This window comes from Dama dama, chromosome 19 (assembly GCF_033118175.1).
Source record: "Dama dama isolate Ldn47 chromosome 19, ASM3311817v1, whole genome shotgun sequence".
Lineage (NCBI taxonomy): Eukaryota > Metazoa > Chordata > Mammalia > Artiodactyla > Cervidae > Dama > Dama dama.
The window spans coordinates 19,038,479-19,058,453 of record NC_083699.1 but is presented as its reverse complement, the minus strand read 5'-3'; positions in this window follow the sequence as shown (position 1 = coordinate 19,058,453).

The following is a 19,975-nucleotide window of genomic DNA, read 5'->3' as shown; positions in this document are numbered from 1 at the left end:
CTGAATATTCATTGGAAGAACTGATGTTGAAGCTGAAACTCCAACACTTTGGCCACCTGATGTGAAGAACTGACTCATTTGAAAAGACCCTGATGCTGGGAAAGATTGAAGATGGGAGGAGAAGGGGATAACAGAGGAGGAGATGGTTGGATGGCATCACTGAGTTAATGGACATGAGTTTGAGTAAACTCCGGGAGTTGGTGATGGACAGGGAGGCCTGGTGTGCTGCAGTCCATGGGGTTGCGAAGAGTCAGACATGACTGAAAGACTGAACTGAAGTGAACTGATTTCATAATTAGATACATCTGAGCAGTTATTTTTACTGTTCGAAACACCCTCATGCCATCTTATTGTATTTAATGACAACTTTCTCAAAATCTCAGAAGATTTTGTATTTTATACTTTGCCTATTTCTTCAACCTTTTCTCATATCAGTTATTCATCCTTCCTGTCTTTGCTAACAGTAAAAATTAACACTGTCTTTTTTTTTTTTTTTAATATATAGTGATACATGCTTATTTTCACCTCAGAGGCTTTAAATATTTTATTCTTCCACACATACTTCAGCCCAATTAACTCATAATAATCATTCCATTTGTAAATCAGTTTTCCTTCTTTTCTTTTTTTTTAATCATTATTAGGTATAGTGGTTATTTTTCATATAAAAAAAGTGGTTAAAAATATCTCCTTATTTTTCTGTGTTGTGGAACATTTTAAATAGCATGTTCATGTTCTTATTTTAAAAGTTTGATAAAATTCTCTTTTTTTGGTTCCAAGGATTTGGGGAGAGTAGCAGCAGTGTTCTTGTATTATTTATTAAATGATGACTTTGCTTCTGCTTTTTTATGTTCCTGCTTCCTGAAAATTTTAGTAGATTGATATTGGATATCGAACATCCTGGGTCAATGCTTTAATTTTTCTGATATTCTACTTTCTGTCTCTTTTTTGTTGCTCTTCTATTTTACAGAAACTTTGTTCAAATATTTTCTCAGTCTACTGAATTTTATATTTGTGCCATAATATTGTAAACTCTGAAGATCTTTCTTGCTCTCTAAATGCTTTTATTTATTACTTTTTATTTATTTACTGTCATTTATTATGATGCTATAACCCTTTTTTCTTATGCATTATTTGTTCTTCTTAAGAACACAAACTATTAAAATAAAAACTTTTAATAATTATCTGCTTTCTCAATATCTCTCTTTTTCTATTCCTCCCTTTCTCCCTTTCTCTTTCTCATTGTCTGTTTCTTTCAACTGGAGTACTTCCTTCAAGTATATTCTAAAGTTTTAAGAGAGAAAATGAACACAAAATTAAAATTTCCACATGTGTGTACCTATGGCTGATTCATGTTAATGTATGGCAGAAACCGACACAATATTGTAAAGCAATTATCCTTCAATAAAACTAGAAAAAATAAACTTATGGGAAAAAAATGTTCAGGTCTAATGACCAAATCTAGTCAAACCAAAACCAAATGTAGGCTATTTTAATCCTCTAAAGTAGTTAATATCTCTTCATTTTATTGCTATATTTTGTCATTTTCCTTACTAGAGTAGTTTCTAAATATTGGAGAGAAATGCATTTACAACACAATTTTCTAAAATGTATGTCTGGTCCTTAGTATTCTATGTACAGAAAGTATATTCCATAGGTGATCAGTTTTATTATCTTGATTAGCAAAGACCAAAAAAGAGGCATATCACTGCTCATGGATCCTCATGTTAAGTTTTTGGCTCTATTGAAGTGCAATGAATAAACACCCCAAATCTTCACCCTTGCCATGGCCACATAGTGAGCATGGTGTTCGTCTCTTCTTTTCTGACTTCGTGAAATGATTTTTGTACATGTGATTTTTCTGGCTAATAGAATACAGTTAAAAGTATCTATAAGTCAATTCTGAACTTAGACTTAAGAAAATTCTTGTTTTCTTCAAAAGAGATCCCTTGGATATATATTAGTCAGGGCTCTCAGAGAAACAGAATCAGTAAGATGTATGCATATTATTTATATGTATATTTAATTTATATTGTATATAGAATTATTATATATATTTATTATAACACCCCAAAAAGATGCCCTTTTCATTAGAGGGGACTGGGATGCAAAAGTAGGAAGTCAAGAAACACCTGGAGTAACAGGCAAATTTGGCCTTGGAGTACGGAATGAAGCAGGGCAAAGGCTAATAGAGTTCTGACAAGAGAACGCACTGGTCATAGCAAGCACCCTCTTCCAACAACACAAGAGAAGACTCTACACATGGACATCGCCAACTGGCCAACACTGAAATCAGATATTCTTTGCAGCCAAAGATGGAGAAGCTCTATACAGTCAGCAAAACAAGACCTGGAGCTGACTGTGGCTCAGATCATGAACTCCTTATTGCCAAATTCAGACTTAAATGGAAGAGAGTAGGGATAACCACAAGACCATTCAGGTATGACCTAAATCAAATCCCTTATGAATATACAGTGGAAGTGAGAAATAGATTTAAGGGACAAGATCTGATAGACAGAGAGCCTGATGAACTATGGATGGAGGTTCGTGACATTGTATAGGAGACAGGGATCAAGACCATTCCCATGGAAAAGAAATGCAAAAAGGCAAAATGGCTGTCTGAGGAGGCCTTACAAATAGCTGTGAAAAGAAGAGAAACAAAAAACAAAGGAGAAAAGGAAAGGTATTCCCATTTGAATGCAGAGTTCCAAAGAATAGCCAGGAGAGATAAGAAAGCCTCCCTCAGCGATCAATGCAAAGAAATAGAGGAAAACAACAAAATGGGAAAGACTAGAGATCCCTTCAAGAAAATTTCATGCAAAAATGGGCTCAATAAAGGACAGAAATGGTATGGACTTAAGAGAAGCAGAAGATATTAAGAAGAGGTGGCAACAATACACAGAAGAACTGTACAAAAACGGTCTCCATGACCCAGATAATCACAATGGTGTGAGCACTCACCTAGAGCCAGACATCATGGAATGTGAAGTCAAGTGGGCCTTAGAAAGCATCACTATGAACAAAGCTAGTGGATGTGATGGAATTGCAGTTGAGCCATTTCTAATCCTGAAAGATGATGCTGTGAAAGTGCTGCACTCAATATGCCAACAAATTTGGAAAACTCAGCAGTGGCCACAGGACTGGAAAAGGTCCGTTTTCTTTCCAATCCCTGAGAAAAGCAATCCCAAAGAATGCTCAAACTACCACACAATTGCACTCATCTCACACGCTAGTAAAGTAATGCTCAAAATTCTCCAAGCCAGGCTTCAGTAATACGTGAACAGAGAACTTCCAGATGTTCAACCTGGTTTTCGAAAAGGCAGAGGAACCAGAGAACGAATTGCCATCATCTGCTGGATCATCAAAAAAGCAAGAGAGTTCCAGAAAAACATCTATTTCTGCTTTATTGACTACGCCAAAGACTTCGACTGTGTGGGTCACAACAAACTGTGGAAAATTCTTCAAGAGATGGGAATACCAGACCACCTGACCTGCCTCTTGAGAAACCTGTATACAGGTCAGGAAGCAACAGTCAGAACTGGACATGGAACAACAGACTGATTCCAAATAGGAAAAGGAGTACATCAAGGCTGTATATTGTCACCCTGCTTATTTAACTTATATGCAGAGTACATCATGAGAAACGCTGGGCTGGAAGAAGCACAAGCTAGAATCAAGATTGCTGGGAGAAATATCAATAACCTCAGATATGCAGATGACACCACCCTTATGGCAGAAAGTGAAGAGGAACTTAAAAGCCTCTTGATGAAAGTGAAAGAGGAGAGTAAAAAAGTTGGCTTAAAGCTCAGCATTCAGAAAACTAAGATCATGGCATCTGGTCCCATCACTTCATGGCAGATAGATGGGGAGACAGAGGAAACAGCATCAGACTTTATTTTTTGGGCTCCAAAATCACTGCAGATGGTGATTGCATCCATGAAATTAAAAGACACTTACTCCTTGGAAGGAAAGTTTTGACCAACCTAGATAGCATATTAAAAAGCAGAGACATTACTTTGCCAACAAAAGTCCATCTGGTCAAGGCTATGGTTTTTCCAGTGGTCATGTATGGATGTGAGAGTTGGACTGTGAAGAAAGCTGAGCACCGAAAAACCGATGCTTTTGAACTGTGGTGTTGGAGAAGACTCTTGAGAATCGGTTGGACTGCAAGGAGATCCAACCAGTCCATCCTGAAGGAGATAAGTCCTGGGTGTTCATTGGAAGGACTGATGCTGAAGCTGAAACTCCAATACTTTGGCCACCTCATGTGAAGAGTTAACTCATTGGAAAAGTCCCTGATGCTGGGAGGGATTGGGGGCAGGAGGAGAAGGGGACGACAGAGGACGAGATGGCTGGATGACATCACTGACTCAATGGGCATGAGTTTGAGTAAACCCTGGTAGTTTGTGATGGACAGGGAGGCCTGGCATGTTGCGATTCATTGGGTCACAAAGAGTCGGACTCGACTGAGTGACTGAACTGAACTGAACTGAACTGAATATATAATAAGTAGTAGTGTTAGTCACTCAGTCATGTCCAACTCTTTGCTATCCCATGGATTGTAGTCCGTTAGGCTCCTTGGTCCATGAGATTCTATAGGCAAGAATACTGCAGTGGATTGCCATTCCCTTCTCCAGAGGATCTTCCCAACCCAGGGATCAAACCTGGGTATACTGTATTTGATATATAATATATAGAGAGGAACCAGTTCATATGATTATGAAGGCTGAAAATTCCTAACAGCTGCAATATACAAGCCAATAGTTTCAAGACTCACAAAGAATCTATGTTTCAATTGGAGTCCAAAGGCAGGAAAGGACCATGCCCCTGCTCATGATAGTCCTGGTGAAGAGCTCCTGCTCACCTTCCAGTGAGCCTTTCTGCTCTACTCGGAACTCCAGCTGTGGAGAAGGAAATGGCACCCCACTCCAGTACTCTTGCCTGGAAAATCCCATGGACAGAGGAGCCTGGTAGGCTGCAGTCCATGGGAATGCAAAGAGTCGGACACGACTGAGCGACTTCACTTTCACTTTCCACTTTCATGCATTGGAGAAGGAAATGGCAACCCACTCCAGTGTTCTTGCCTGGGGAATCCCAGGGACGGAGGAGGCTGGTGGGCTGCTGTCTATGGGGTCGCACAGAGTCGCACACGACTGAAGTGACTTAGCAGTAGTAGCAGAACTCCAGCTGCTTAAATGAAGGTCATTCACATTGGAGAAGGGAATCTGCTTATCCAGTCTATTGATTCAAATGTTAATCTTGTCTGAAAATATCCTCACAGACACACTCAGAATTAACCAAATATCTGGCACCCCCAAGCCCAGTCCATTTGACACCTAAAATTAACAAACATAGCTAGGTCACTAGTACCTCCACAGCCTGGACCCCAATGAAAATTATTAAAACAGACTTGTCCAAATCAGGCCTAACCAGGTCTGAAACAAAGGATAGCCTATATTATCAAATTCTGGAAATCCACAGAAGTGTGAGAATAAGTTTTTTTTTTTTTTTTTTTAAGCCATTGAGTTGTTAGATACATAGTGATAATTAATGTACACATCTAACATTTCCTTATTATATAACTGGATAGCCAAACATATTTGTGAAAAGGCCAAGCACAATGTCACACTACTGCATTTAATTTGAAGATCACTACTGATATCTATATGCGCTTCTTTATTTTGAGCCTTTACCACATTTGCTGTGTTGGAAAGTACACATGCATAGTTTTATGTAGGAAATAGTACAAGTATAACTGTCAGTGTATATCCCACATGTGATTGAAAGTAGTGTTTTAAAATGATGAAATAAGCTATTGAAGCACTACTGAAGCAATTTTATTTTTTGTTTTAAATGTGGCATTTCTTTGTAAGCATTTATTTTCTATTCTTGGTTTTCTCCCATAATTTATGTTAAGCCAACCAATTTTCTGTTCCTATACTTGTCATTGCTTAATGCCTTTTTTGATAAGTGTGTTATGACAACCATTATCTAGTCTTCAGAAATCTGATCTGTCACAAGTGCATTTCTAAAAATATCATTTGCAATGTCCCTTATTTCTGCTGCACTTGTTATGAAGTCTATGGATGCGTATGCCATGTGTTTCCGACATAGAGCGTTTAATTTCCCTGCAGAACATTTAATGATACCTGAACCTATTGGAAGATCTTTCTTAAGATGAAATAAATTTTCTTTTGTGTCAATTACACCTAACCTCAGGTACTCATAGGTCAAATTCTCTTTAGAATAAAGACAAGTCTAGTAAGAATTAAATCAAAGATTGAAAGCAGATAGACCCCTGGGTTTAAAAGCTGTGTTCACTCCTCTGTAGTCATGTGATAGCAGACAATGCTTTATATCTCCAGCCATTTGTTTTCTTAGCTTAATGACTTGCTTAAAGGTAGCTTATGATAATTGAATGAGATAACAAATAGCAGATTATTTAAAAGTGGTTAATTGTTCCATAATGGTATTTATTCTTTCTATTTTTACTTACAGAGAGCTCTTTTCATATAAAAAGAAGTTCCTAATGCCATCTTTTTTGTGACCTTGCTTTAGAAAGAACTTTTTACTACTGAAAACGTCCAGTGGCAGGCACTTAACTCATCAGTTAGTTCAGTAACACAGTCATGTCCAACTCTTTGCAACCCCATGGACTGCAGAACACCAAGCTTCCCTGTCCATCATCAACTTCTGGAGCTTGCTTAAAATCATCTCCATTGAGTCGGTGATGCCATCCAACCATCTCATCCTTTGTGTCCCCTTCTACTCCTGACTTCAAGCTTCCCAGCATCAGGGTCTTTTCCACTGAGTCAGTTCTTCACAGCAGGTGGCCAAAGTATTGGAGCTTCAGCTTCAGCTTCGGTCCTTCCAAAGAATATTCAGGACTGATTTCCTTTAGAATTGACTGGTTTGACCTCCTTGCAGTCCAAGGGACTCTCAAGAGTCTTCTCCAACATCACAGTTCAAAAGCATTGATTCTTCAGCTCTCAGCTTTCTTTATGGTTCAACTCTTACTTTCATACATGACTACTGGAAAAACCATAGCTTTGACTACACAGATCTAGTTAACAAAGTGATGTCTCTTCTTTTTAATATGCTGTCTAGGTTGGTTACAGCTTTTCTTCTAAGGAGTAAGCGTCTTTTGATTTCATGCCTGCAGTCATCATCTGCAGTGATTTTGGAGCCCTCAAAAATAAAGTCTGTCACTGTTTCTATTGTTTCCTCATTTATTTGTCATGAGGTTCTGGGACTGGATATTATGATTTTAGTTTTTTGAATGTTGACTTTTAAGCCAGCTTTTTCAGTCTCCTCTTTCATTTTCATCGAGAGGCTCTTTATCTTCATTTTCTATCATAAGGGTGGTGTTATCTGAATATCTTTGGTTATTGATATTTCTCCCAGCAATCTTGATTTCAGCTTGTGATTCACCAGACCAGCATTCCACATAATGTACTCTACGTAGAAGTTGAATAAGTAAGGTGACAATATACAGTCTTGATGTACTCTTTCCCAATTTGTAACCAGTCTGTTTTTCCATGTCTGGTTCTAGCTGTTGCTTCTTAGCCTGCATAAGATTCCTCAGGAGGTGGGTAAATTGATTTTGTATTCCATCTCTTCAAGAATTTTCCACAGTTTGTTGTGATCCACACAGTAAAAGACTTTGGTGTAGTCAATAAAGCAGAAGTAGATGTTTTTCTGGAACTCTCTTGGTTTTTTTATGAATCAACAGATGTTGGAAATTTGATCTCTGGTTCCTCTGCCTTTTCTAAATTCAGCTTGAACATGTGGAATTTCTCAGTTCACCGAGGAAGAAAGCCTTCCTCAGTGATCAGTGCAAAGAAATAGAGGATAACAACAAAATGGGAAAGACTCCAGATCTCTTCAGGAAAATCAGAGATACCAAGGGAATATTTCATGTAAAGATGGGCACAGTAAAGGACAGAAATGGTATGGACCTAACAGAAGCAGAGGATGTTAGGAAGAGGTAGCAAGAATACACAGAAGAACTATACAAAAAGGATCTTCATGATCCAGATAACCATGATGGCATGATCACTCACCTAGAGCCAGACACCCTGGGATGCAAAATCAAGTGGGCCTTAGGAAGCATCACAATGAACAAAGCTAGTGGAGGTAATGGAATTCCAGTTGAGCTATTTCAAATCCTGAAAGACGATGCTGTGGAAATGCTGCACTCAATATGCCAGCAAATTTGGAAAACTCAGCAGTGGCCACAGGACTAGAAAAAGTCAGTTTTCATTCCAATCCCAAAGAAAGACAATGCCAAAGAATGTTCAAACTACCACATAATTATACTCATCTCAAACACTAGTAAAGTAATGCTCAAAATTCTCCAAGTGAAGCTTCAACAATATGAGAACCTAACTTGTTCTAGTTACTATAACTATAAGGAGAAGAAAATTGCAGAATTTTCACTCAATGAGTACATATAAAAATATATTAAATAAGTATCTGTAACAGATAGACAACCATTTTGTTATTCATAGACATTAGAATTTCTATCTAAGTAAGAAACTGGCTTCCCAGGTGGCTCAGTGGTGAATAATCTGCCTGCCAATGCAGGAGCCACAGCAGACACAAGTTTGATCCCTATTCCAGGAAGACAAACTGGAGGAGGAAATGGCAACCCACTCCTGTATTTTTGCCAGGAAAATCCCATGAATAGAGGAGGCTGGCAGGCTACAGTCCATTGTGTTGCAAACAGTCAGACATTACTGAGAAACTTAGCACACATGCACGCTAATTAAGAAACTGCTATGTTGTTATCAAGGTCAGTAGTACTACTGTCTTTTCCTTTGGGGGAAGATTTACAAAAGAAATATGTATTAAGATTCGTTGTTTTATTCTATTCTGCAAAATACAAAGGTAAACATTTTTTTAACTGAGGGTATATTATGAGGGTATATTTTTAACTGAGGGCATAAATATGGAGTAAAAGAAATCTGTGTCTTTTATATAATAAAAGTAACATTTATAGAGAATAGACTGTGATCTAAGTATTTGTTACACGTTTGCATATTAATTAATTTAAAACTCACAACAATCCTATGAAACAGCTATTTTTGTTATCCCATTTTATAGGTAGGAAATGTAAGTGCCAAGAATTTCTGTCACTAATCTGAAGTCACACAACTGGAAAAAGAGCCAGTGTAAAATAACCAATACAATTCACTTACATCCATGTCCAGCCACTTATACCTTGACATTACCCTAATATCCTTCACTCGGCACATTTAATTACCCTAATATCCTTCACTCGGCACATTTAAATCTAGTATTCCACTTTCAGACCAAAGTTTCCTAATATTTAGTTGTCACAATAATTTATCTTTCTTTTACTCTTGCAAATGTCTGCTATTAGATCAGAAAATAGAAAAAGCCTTATACCTCTCTGTTTGTTGCTGTATATAGTAAGTCCATGATTCCCAAGTGAAATGTTCGCCCTCATCCTTCAATTCATCCCCAGTAAAATTCCACATGGTGCTAAAAGAATGGGCATTTCAAATACTCTGATCTGTTGTTACCACTCTCCTATCACCTCTTACTTGAGTACTACCACCATCTCACCACAAAAACCAGAAATACTTGATAATTCAGAGAAAATTGATTTTTCTTCTCTACACATCTCAAAAGTAACTCCTTAACCTCTCCCAGCAAACTCATTCTCTTTATGTGTTACTTAACTCTGAATACTATTAGCATATGTTTTCTTCCTCCAGATAGACTACTAGAAGTCATTGTTTACACTTCATATCCTCTCATCTTCCATTTCCATCAGCAATCCTTGTGATCTTACCTCTTACGGATCTCTAGAATTCATCTCGTGTTCTCCACACTCTTCTCCCTAGAACAAGCTACTACAATCTCCTACCGGAGGCATCACAATGCAGTCCTATGAATGCATCCCTCTGCCTCCACTCTTGCCCATTGTTACTAAGGCAAACAGTTCACAAAGCAAATCTAATCAACTCAAGATCCTTACTCAAAATGCTACAAATTTTTAACAAAAATCTTAATACAACTTGGCATGATCTTATGTTAGTCTTAGTTTCTATGTCTTACACAGTGGTCTTTCCTTGATGAACTGAACCTCAGCCTTCATCACTGGGCCTCTTACATGTTCCTTCCTCTGTCTTAAATGCACTTTCCCCTTCTCTATGTGTTCATTTCCTATTATTTCTTGATATCACAATTTAATTTCCTCTGTCCTGGTCCCCAGTGGTAGGTCTTTCCCCTACTCCATGGTACTGTGTGATTTATCTTCACAGATCTTATTCTATTGTAATTGTAATGTTACATGTCTGTGATCATTTTATTAATGTCTGCCTCATCAACTAAAGAACTGCAAACTCCACAAGAACAGAGATAGTGTCATATATTGAGTCTTGAAATATAAAGTCCTTAATAAATATTTGTTATTTAATGGATTGATCTATATCAGTGGTTGGTAGAAGGGTTCTTTATAGTAAGCATTTTGAACTTCTGAACTTCAGGATGGAAAGATAATAAATTTGTATTGTTTCAAGCTACCAAGTCTGTGGTAATTTTTATAGCAGCAGTAGAAAATTAATATACTGGTGTAGCATTTTTAACTGTAGAACTTATTTATAGCACAGAATTATAATTTTCTGCTTGTTATGTCTTCCACCAGATTTTACCTCCCAGAAGAGAGAAACACTTCTTGAATAAATAGCCTGAGTAAACTGCACAATGCTTGGCATATAAATTGACAGAATGAAAGAATAAATTATCTTCTAACAGTCTATTAACTAGGAATGACCTTTTACACATAGTGGCAAAATTTTTATTACTGTTTCATTTGGAGTAATTTTTGTGACCACTGAGATGTTGCTGGTGTGTCTCTTTGAAAAAAAAAACAAAAACAAACGATAAAACTTACTTCTCTTGGTATTCCTTTTTTTCCTTCATGGCAATAAATGTTTACTTCAAGCAGCCTTTAAAATTTTTTTTTACATTCTAATGACAATGCAAATTAATTATTAAGAAGAGTAAGAAAACACTATAATATTCATTTTTTTCTGTAACAATGACTTTTTAAGCCATAGTTTTACTTTTTTTTCTTTTTCTGATTTTTAGAAACTTTCTTTTCTGAAAAAAGATAAAACTTTCCAGTGGTCATTTCATTTAAAAACATCTGACAAGTGAGGGATAACTAACAAAATGCAATCATACTTTAAGCAATGTGCTATAAATTAAAACAGATGCAGAGTTAAGTGTATTTCTTTACTGCGGGCCCAGGACTAGAATTTAATGACTTACAATACCCACATGTGTGGGTGCTAAGTTGCTTCGGTCATGTCTGACTCTTAGTAATGCCAGAGACTGTAGCCTGCGGCCCATGGAGTGGGTTGCTATGTCCTCCTCCAGGGGATCTTACTGACCCAGAAAAGGAACCCGTGTCTCCAGCAGCTCCTGCATTGCAGATGGATTCTTACCACTGAACCCTGGGGGAAGCCCCCATAATATCCACATCCACATGCAGTTGTATTGCAGATATTTGAAGTAGAATAGGAATTTAATGAAGAGAAATATGAGTAAAAATCCTTATAGCAGATACAAATGTAAATGTCTACCATATCTTGTGGGCATATGTAAATTGACAGCAGTATATTCATAGACTCACCTTAATCCTTTCCAAAACATTCAAATAAGCTTTTATACCAGTGCCTTTTATTTTGATGTGCTTCATCTATTTGTGTAATATTATATTAATAATAAAATTATAATACAAATGTAAGTGACAGAGGAATTATGAGAATAAATGCAGAGTGTAGCAAGCACACACTCCAGTTTACAGGAGGAGAGGGCATGGGACCCACGAGAAAGCAGGCTTCTACACCAAGTCTGCGTTGGGGCCCCATGAAATGAAGATCCACAGAGGGGCAGTTAACCAAACAAACTAAGCGGCAATTGCTTACTAGAGCCACTACTCAGAATGACCTTCTCAATTTTACTCCGCTTCTAGCTGGAAATTTCTTACTCCTCTTTTATAATTCAGTGTACATTTTCCCTTCTCTGGGAGGGTGTCTCCAGTGTCACCAGATAGAATTAACAGAGACAGTATTTCACTGTTCTCTTGGAGTACTTATACTCTCTGTAGTACTTATACTTGGTAATGGTCAGTCTATTATTTGCCTTCTTTGGTGAAGTTTCTATGATCTACAAAGAACAGGGATTGTATTCTATACATTTTGCATCCCGCTGACACCAGCACAGGCCTGTTTTTAAGCTAATAGATGATTAATAATTTTTTGTAGTGAGTGAATACATTTTAGACATAAACGTATGCTAGATAAAGATTGGGTTCGTACATTGGGTAAAAATTGTTAAAATAAAGTAAAAATAAAGGAAAGGCATTATAATGGATATTTGAGTGAAAGTTTTAGGGTAGGAAATGACTTAAGGAAAAAAAAAAACAGATTTGAAGCAAAGAAGAGTTGAATTCTAAGCTTTCATTTACACACACATTGTTGTATATTAAGCAGAATCAGTACTAGGAAAGTCATTATAAAACTGTTCAGAGATATGGGAAATGGGAATGAAATATAATGAACCAATGGGATTTGGGAGGCTGAATTGTCCCTACATTTAGCAAATGTTTATTGGTCAGATTCTTACTGGTCTTAATGAGGCTTTGAGTTATCTGAAAGTAAGGAAGCTTTGATTATAATGTATTGGGTTGACAAAAATGAATGAGCTTGGAAGGCATTATGCTAAGCAAAATAAGCCAGAGAGAGAGACAAACTTTGCATCATATCACTCATACATGGAATCTAAAAAGTACAATAAACTAGTGAATATAACTAAAATGAAGACTCAAAGATATAGAAAACAAATGAGCGATTACCAGTGGTGGGGGAGGGTCAATGTAGGGGTGGAGGTGAGAGGGACAAACTATTATGAATAAGACAGGCTCAAAAATGTACAACACAAGGAACATTGCCAATATTTTGCAATAATTGTACATGGAAGGTAACTTCTAAATTATATAAAACTTTTTAAATAGGCCATTGGAATATTAATAGAGAAAAAAATTAGTTCAGTTTCAGTTTCAGTTCAGTCGTTCAGTTGTGTCCGACTCTCTGAGACCCCATGAACTGCAGCACGCCAGGCCTCCCTGTCCACCTGTCCAACTCCTGGAGTACACCCAAACCTATGTCCATCGAGTCAGTGATGCCATCCAACCATCTCACCTACTTTCATCCCCTTCTCCTTCTGCACTCAATCTTTCCCAGCATCAGGGTCTTTTCAAATGAGTCAGCTCTTTGCATCAGATGGCCAAAGGATTGGAGTTTCAGCTTCAACATTAGTCCTTCCAATTAATACCCAGGACTGATCTCCTTTAGGATGGACTGGTTGGATCTCCTTGCAGTCCAAGGGACTCTCAAAAGTTCTCCAACACCATAGTTCAAAAGCATCAATTCTTTGGCACTCAGATTTCTTCATAGTCCAACTCTAACATTCATACATGACCAGTGGAAAAACCATAGCCTTAACTAGATGGACCTTTGTTGGCAAAGTAATGTCTCCGCTTTTTAATATGCTGTCTAGGTTGGTCATAACTTTCCTTCCAGGGAGTAAGCGTCTTTGAATTTCATGGCTGCAATCACCATCTGCAGTGAATTTGGAGCCCAGAAAAATAAAGTTAGCCACTGTTTCCCCATCTATTTGCCATGAAGTGATGGTACTGGATGCCACGGTTTTAGTTTTCTGAATGTTGAGCTTTAAGACAACTTTTTCACTCTCCTCTTTCACTTTCATCAAGAGGCTCTTTAGTTTTTCTTCACTTTCTGCCTTAAGGGTGGTGTCATCTGCATATCTGAGGTTATTGATATTTCTCCCGGCAATCTTGATTCCAGCTTGTGCTTCCTCCAGCCCAGCATTTCTCTTATATACTCTGCATATAAGTTAAATAAGCAGGGTAACAATATACAGCCTTGACATACTCCTTTTTCAATTTGGAACCAGTCTGTTGTTCCATGTCCATTTCTAACTGTTTCTTCCTGACCTGTATACAGGTTTCTCAAGAGGCAGGTCAGGTGGTCTGGTATTCCCATCTAATTTCAGAATTTTCCACAGTTTATTGTGATCCACAATCAAAGGCTTTGACATAGTCAATAAAGCAGAAATAGATGTTTTTCTGGAACTCTCTTGCTTTTTCAATGATCCAGCGGATGATGGCAATTTGATCTCTGATTCCTCTGCCTTTTCGAAAACCAGGTTGAATATCTGGTAGTTCACGGTTCACCTATTGCTGAAGCCTGGCTTGGAAAATTTTAAGCATTACTTTACTAGCTTGTGAGATGAGTGTAATTGTGCGGTAGTTTGAGCATTCTTTGGGATTGCCTTCCTTAGGGATTGGAATGAAAACTGACCTTTTCCAGTCCTGTGGCCACTGGTGACTTTTCCAAATTTGCTGGCATATTGAGTGCAGCACTTTCACAGCATCATCTTTCAGGATTTGAAATAGCTCAACTGGAATTCCATCACATCCACTAGCTTTGTTCATAGTGATGCTTCCTAAGGCCTGCTTGACTTCACATACCATCATACCATTGGCATTATCTGGGTCATGAAGATCTTTTCTTTACAGTTCTTCTGTGTGTTCTTGCCACCTCTTCTTAATATCTTCTGCTTCTATTAGGTCCCTACCATTTCTGTATTTTATTGAGCCTATCTTTGCATGAAATGTTCCGTTGGTATCTCTAATTTTCTTGAAGAGGTCTCTAGTCTTTCCCATTCTATTGTTTTCTTCTATTTCTTTACATTGATCTCTGAGGAAGGCTTTCTTATCTCTTCTTGCTATTCTTTGGAACTCTGCATTGAAATGTGTATATCTTTCCTTTTCTCATTTGCTTTTAACTTCTCTTCTTTCACAGCTATTTGGAAGGCCTCCTCAGACAGACATTTTGCTTTTTTGCATTTATTTTTCTCGGGGATAGTCTTGATCCCTGTCTCCTGTACAATGTCACAAACCTCCATCCGTAAGTCATCAGGCACTCTGTCTATCAGATCTAGTCCCTTGAATCTCTTTCTCACTTCCACTGTATAGTCGTAAGGGATTTGATTTAGGTCATACCTGAATGGTCTTGTGGTTTTCTCCCCTTTCTTCAATTTGAGTCTGAATTTGGCAGTAAGGAGTTCATGATCCAAGGTACAGTTAGTCAGCTCCCGGTTTTGTTTTTGCTGACTGTATAGAGCTTCTCCATCTTTGGCTGCAAAGAATATAATCAATCTGATTTTGGTGTCGACCATCTGGTGATGTCCATGGATAGAGTCTTCTCTTGTGTTGTTGGAAGAAGGTGTTTGCTATGACCAGTGCGTTCTCTTGTCAGAACTCTATTAGCCTTTGCCCTGCTTCATTCTGTACTCCAAGGCCAAATTTGTCTGTTACTCCAGGTGTTTCTTGACTTCCTACTTTTGCATCCCAGTCCCCTCTAATGAAAAGGACATCTTTTTTGGGTGTAAAGAAATGATAATATAGAGGTATGGGGTTAACAGATACAAGCTACTGTATATAAAATAGATACAGGAGATTAAGAGACATGAATTATTATGATAAAATAAATAAGCTAAAAGGATATATTGTACAATACAGGGAATGTTATCAATACTTTAATATAACTATAAATGGAATATTTCCTTAAAAAATTTGAATTACTCTGCTGCATACATGAAACATGTAATATTGTACACCAACATAGCTCAGTTAAAAAAAAAGAAATGGTGATATTGCCTGAGTGTTTAATCATAAAGGGTGAAGAAACATATAAGAAAAATTTTAATCTAATATATAAGAGAAAATAGTGACTTCCCTGGCAGTCTAGTAGTTAAGATTTTTCCTTCCTATGCAGGGGATGAGGTCCAATTCCTGCTGGGAGAGCTAAAACTCTACACACCTTGGGACTCGAAAAATGGAAAGAACAGAAAACAGAAGTAATATTGTAACAAATTCAATAAAGTCTTTAAAAATGGTCCACATTAAAAAAAAAATCTTAAGAAAATATATGTAAGAGAAAACAAAGAAATGCACAAGTTAACCTCCTCCAATTAAATATAAATGAATAGATAACATTGGGTATCATAGTTAAAAATTTTAATGAGCAGAGAACACGAACACTGACAGAATAGACACAAACCAGTTTGTCCAATGGGAGCTAAGTTACTCTTTAGTATATCTGGATATGGTATTTCCCTCCTAGTAGACACCAATTTATTTTTACTTCTCTGAAAATGTTTGGGATAATTTCAGTCTCTACTTTCAAGAATTAAATTCTTAACACTCAGTGTCCTCTTTATTTAGCCCACTATTCTATTCATCTAGGCCAGGTGTTAAGTCAACTACTTAGATTTTGATCTTTCAGCAGTTTTTAATAATGCTGACTTTTCAGAGTTTTTCACTGTAATTTAAATTACAATTTTCATCAATATTTCTTTTCAGTATTATAATGTGCTTAGTGATATTAGGAAATATAATTACTCTTTGGCTGAAAAATGCACAGTCCTGTAAATATGAAGAAAATTTTTTCTGCTCTGTCAAAAATAGCTTTCAAAATAGAGCTACAATATAGATTTTTTTCAAAATACTTTTATGCTTGATAGAAATGATGTCTATGTGTATTTTCTCTTTTTATTAACAAAATCATCTGTTGACATCTTTTCAATATGACAATATTTTGTGAAAGTTTGTGTTTCTTTAATAAAATAGATATCATATTATTTAGAAAATAGATTTATAAGCTGTAAGTTTAAACAATGAAAGAATAATTTCAGTTGACCAATTTAGCAGTTTTCAATATTTTTAACATTAAATTAATTACTTCTATTAAAACGACTGTTATTAAAGACCATATATATATAAACATTTCAACTTAAATTCTATACTTTTTCTTAATAATAAAATAATAGATTAACTGAAAGCTTAATTAAATTATTTAATGAACATATGATTTTTTTCAATCTGTCTACAACCCCATTCACCCATCCAGTTCCAAAATAAAATCAACATATAATGATTAAAATCATAGGTATATTGAAGTTGAAGAAGTGAAGTTGCTCAGTCGTGTCCGACTCTTTGCGACTCCATAGACCGTAGCCTACCAGGCTCCTCCCGTGGGATTTTCCAGGCAAGAGTACTGAAGTGGGTTGCCATTTCCTTCTCCAGAGGATCTTCCCTACCCAGGGATAGAACCCGGGTCTTCCGCCTTGTACTCAGACGCTTTACCGTCTGAGCCACCAGGGAAGTCTTATAGATATATTAAGTCACTGTAAAGAATCAGAATGGCTATGGAGCTAGCTGACTTTTTAATGTTAAATTGCTTTAAAATATAAACCTGTTAAATGGACTATGCCAGTTAAAAATGAGATGGTCAGATATAGGATCATAGAAAAAGCATTTAGAATTTCAGGGTAAAAAGTAAACAATGTCCACTCCAGAGATTCTTAGAAAAAGGAGAATTTGTCCTCTTATTCAAGCTGTTTAGATCATGAACAAGTTCCACACAACCACAGTGATGGTTTTAGCAACCTATTTTAACCTCCCTTAAATAATGAGAGAGTCTGAGCAGGACAAGTTCATCACAACTCACCAAATCTTTGCACACATTTCAACATTTCTCAGCCCTCTTCCAACTAGGCAATGTGATTTATTCTGGGCCAGTTGTTTGTGACCAGAGTGATGTGTGTCACTTTCAACTGTATTTTTAACATTGGATGTATATTCCTCCACCTCTCCTAGAAAGAAATGAACCCTAGTTGAAGTGTCACTGAAGTTTCAGGGGTTTTATGTGACAGGTCCCAAATTTTATAAATTTTGCTCCAGGCCACTTTGCTTTTGCAAAAGACCTACATTAGTACCTACTTTCACTATCCTAAAACAATACGAAGAGGATTTTGGCTTTTATAGAAAAAGTAAAAAATAGCGTTTTTCATGTGTTCTGTAGCGTCTTTGAAGATGGAGTATGCGCCCTGAGCTGTGAGAGTGGCGCCACCCAGCCCCTTCTTGGGGAACTGCACTGAACACCTCAGCACCAAGGCGCCTTGCCATTGAACTACGTCTGTGACCATCTGTGATCTATCAGGATTTTTTTTTGTTTGTGTGTTCTAGTTAGACACGTCCTAAGGTGATTGCGTCTTTATTTTATGTCATTTCAGATTTGAAACGTTTTATATAGTAGGAGAAACCTATACCACAGTGTACACTGGCCTATCTGCCTAGTGTGCTAATTTACATTATTATAATTTCATATTCACCAAATAAAAAATATAGTTTTGCTCCACACATAATTATTTAAGTAATTAATTTAATAATAATAATTATATCAATGTAATGTTTTGATCAGGCCTTGAAGATTCTTGTAAATGTGACAGGTACATGACTTCTTGTCAGTTCAATATGCTAGTAGTAGATTTTTATGCATCAGTTTTCTTATTTTGGTTAGTTTTAGTCTTTCAAAGAGATAAGTGTTTCTCCTATATGAAATATAAAGTTTTAGAGCCTAAAATACTGAGTTCCTTTATCAATAGTACCTGACCTTGTATACACAGAGGCTCACCTCCATCCTGATAAAATCTTTTTATATACTTTCACTCTACCATTGCTGCATGCATTTTTCATTTAATATTTTTTCACTATATACATTTAGAAAAACATTTGTTAAAGTCATAGAAGGATGTATAAAGATAAAAATAAATAACATTTTCTTTTTATCCAAGCAGAACTAAATATAATTCAACTGAGCTTAGGAGTTTGGTTTCTTACCCTCAAAATGCTATAAAAGAACCAACCTCAGAAATGATTCAAGTGTATAACATCACAGTTCATCTTTATGTTTAACCTTTTTTCTTGGTACACTTTAAGTACATTTTTACATGTTCTGTTTTTGGTTCAAATAGAATTTTCAGTAACTCAATGTTCAGGATTCGCTTTTCTAAGCCAACCATCTCTTTTAGCCTTCTTTGTATATCTTATTTTCCAGACCATTTAGTATTACCATCACTCATGGTGGATCGCTGGTTTCTTTCCAGAGCTTTCTTTTCTTTAAAATTTATACTATCAAATTCTCAGAATAATTTAAACTTGATACACACACACACACATACATACACACAAAATCCATGTTTACTTGCCGCTCAATGGACCAACACTATTTTTCCAAGTAGAAATAAGGCCCAAGAAATAGTATCACTTCACAAATAAGAGGCCTTGCTTTCAAAAAGTAGTGCCTATAACAAGGTGCTGTGATCACAGTATTACAGTGCATTTGAATATCTTTATGTTTTCCCACTGATATCAAAGTGAATTCAAAGTATTGAAATCTCTTTGGTGATTTGGCCCATTTATTAAATTTGACATGTGTTTATAGAGATGCCAAGTAACTGCAAAATACTAGGGACTTCCCTGATGGTCTTGCAGTTAATAACCCACCCTCCAATACAGGGGATGAAAGTTCAATCCCTGGTGATCCCAGGTAAGGGAACTAGGATCCCAAATGCCATGGAGCAACTAAGCCTGCACACCTCAATTACTGAGTTCCCACACTCTAGTCTTCCCAGGTGGCAGTAATGGTAAAGAACCCACCTGCCAATACAGGAGTCTTAAGAGACGTGAGTTTGATCCCTGGGTTGGGAAGATCCCCTGGAGAAGAACATGGCAACCCTCTCCAATATTCTTGCCTGGAAAATCTCATGGATAGAGGAGCCTGGCAGGTTATAGCCCATGAGTTGCACAGAATCAGACACAACTGAAGTGCCTTGTGTGCACACACACACACACACACACACACACACAGTCTAGACACCAAGTGACACAAGAAAGATTCCGTGTGCAGCAACTAAGATTCTACTTGACCAAATAAACACATATATATTTAAAGTAAAAAAAAAAAATGCAAGATACTCAATTTTAAGTATGATTTTTATTCTACATAGCTTG